Genomic DNA, 2500 nt, shown 5'->3' with positions numbered 1-2500 from the left:
CTTTTTTTATTATTGTTTCCTTTTGTTTGTGCCCTTGAGCTGTCTCCTTTGTTGTAAAAAAAAAACACTACACTAAAACTACAACTACTCTCACTACAACTACTTCGGAGGGCCACAGAGGAGAGTAGTCAGGTCCACATGAGTGCTATTTTAAGTTCGTGGTGTAGAGGACTTCTCAAATTATCACTAGGCTCGTCAAACTACCCATGGAGATACTAACACTACGAAAGCCTTATTTAATGTGTGTGTGTGTGTGTGTGTGTGTGTGTGTGTGTGTGTGTGTGTGTGTGTGTGTTCCGGCATTCTCAGTAATTGGTTTTCTTGTTGCCTTCCTTTCCGTGCTTTCATGTTTCCTCTTATTCTCTCCCTCTTTCTGTTTCTCTCGCTCTCTCTCTCTCTCTCTCTCATAAATAATAAATCGTAAATGAGATAATGCGAAAAGTTTACGATCTTAATGAATATCTTAAGTTTAGAGAGAGAGAGAAAGAGAGAGAGAGGGAAAGAAGGAAATATATCAGCGGGAGAAGAAATGAGTCTCTCTCTCTCTCTCTCTCTCTCTCTCTCTCTCTCTCTCTCTCTCTCTCTCTCTCTCTCTCTCTCTCTCTCTCTCTCTCTCTCTTTCTCTTTCTGTATAATGTTTCCTCCATTTCCTCCATCTTTTCCTTCCTTCCTCCTCCTCCTCCTCCTCCTCCGCCGCCTCCTCCTCCTAAGTCAGAATGCGAAGAGAGAAATTTTGGTTCCTCATATCTAACATTTATGAGAGAGAGAGAGAGAGAGAGAGAGAGAGAGAGAGAGAGGGTGTTTGTGAATCTTTATGTGCGAGAGAGCTTTAAAAATCACTCTATCAGGTGTCAGAGAGAGAGAGAGAGAGAGAGAGAGAGAGAGAACATTCCTATAAGATTCCCGTGTCCTTGAACTTTCAATACTTCCTCTACCCTTCCACCTCTTCCTCCTCCTCTTCCTCCTCGTCCTTCTCTTCTTCTTCCTCCTCCTCCTCCTCCTCCTTCTTTTCGAATTTCTCTTCTCCTCTTCCTTTAAAGGGGGAAAGATTTTATCATATGCATTGTATTTTTTTTTCTTCATCTTTTTCTTCCTTCTATTATTATTATTATTATTGTTATTATTATTATTATTATTATTATTATTATTATTATTATTATTATTATTATTATTATTATTATTATTATTATTATTATTATTATTATTATTATTATTATTATTATTATTATTATTATTATTATTATTATTATTATTATTATTATTATTATATTTTCATTGTGTTGGCCGGGGTATTCTATCCTATCAAGGCCCCGGTGTGCCTCGCCACGGCCAGCAGTCAGCCCAGGCCCTGGTCTGGATCGGTGGGGCCGCAACCCCTTCCCGTAAAACCCTTATCCCCGCTAAAGTCGGAATAAGAGGTAAAGGTTGTGGTCGTTGCTGGCTCGGGATCTGCTGGGGCCCTATTTCATGGCAGTGGGGAGGGTCCTCTAGCGTTCTAATTTGTTTTTTTTGGGGGCGGCCGGGGTGGAACCAGCCCCAAGGTTAAAACCCGGTAGCAGGGACGGGCCAAATTTGTGGCTTCACCGTGTAGCAGCGACGGGCCAAATTTGTGGCTTCACCGTGTAGCAGCGACGGGCCAAATTTGTGGCTTCACCGTGTAGCAGCGACGGGCCAAATTTGTGGCTTCACCGTGTAGCAGCGAGGGGCCAAATTTGTGGCTTCACCGTGTAGCAGCGAGGGGCCAAATTTGTGCCATGATATTTACCTCCCAAAATAGATGATACATAATCTGATCAGAAATGCTTTGATATATATTATGAAATAGTTTGTGTGAGGGGTGATTTTTTCTCTTTTTCTCTCTTGGAGGGACCATTAAGAAACATGATCCCCGCTGCTACCGGGTTTTAATGGGAGAGCTCTGCGTGCGGTCACCTGGAACGTCCTGATCCTCCCGGGGAATCACCGACTGCCTCACTGGTTTCAGAGAACTGATCTCCTCCGCTGGACTTAGTGTAGCAATGCCGGAAGGATTGCTGAGGATATTGACCACATTCTTATAGGCTGTCAATGGAGGATCCTTCAGAACTGCATTGTCTTCCATAGTGCTGAGTTCGTTGCAACTGATCTTAGACTTTTTGCAACACTCAAGCTTCATGTCAGGTCGGGAAGAATCTCGAGATGCAACAATACTGTGTCCCATCTCGAGAGTCTGATAAACCTGGAGTATGCAGTGACAGTCTCAAATCGGCTCAATGAGTTCAGCATGCTCGATGACCCTGTGGAGCTGTGGGATACCTTTAAACTTGAAATTCCTCAAGCTGCAAAAGAGTGCACTGGATGGCTGCCTCGTGTCGGACCCTCCAAGTGGGCAGGTCCCAGTTGCTGGGTTGTAGGTGGCGGTTGCCGAGCCATCAGTCGACGAAAGCCCACCCTTCTTCTATCTTTATTTCATAGTATTTTGTTCCTTTTGATGTATTACTATAAAAAAAAAGTCGGTTCC

The 2500-nt window shown here is 43.3% G+C and overlaps 1 protein-coding gene across 1 annotated transcript in view; it reads left to right on the top strand.

Annotated features, from left to right (window-relative positions):
- The window catches only part of LOC127006228 (glutamate receptor ionotropic, NMDA 2B-like), a 252752-nt gene that overhangs the window by 186050 nt on the left and 64202 nt on the right, over positions 1-2500 (top strand). The window lies entirely within an intron of this gene.

Source organism: Eriocheir sinensis, chromosome 32 (genome assembly GCF_024679095.1).
Source record: "Eriocheir sinensis breed Jianghai 21 chromosome 32, ASM2467909v1, whole genome shotgun sequence".
NCBI lineage: Eukaryota > Metazoa > Arthropoda > Malacostraca > Decapoda > Varunidae > Eriocheir > Eriocheir sinensis.
Note: the sequence above shows the minus strand (reverse complement) of the source record. Positions and strands in the feature narration are given on the sequence as shown.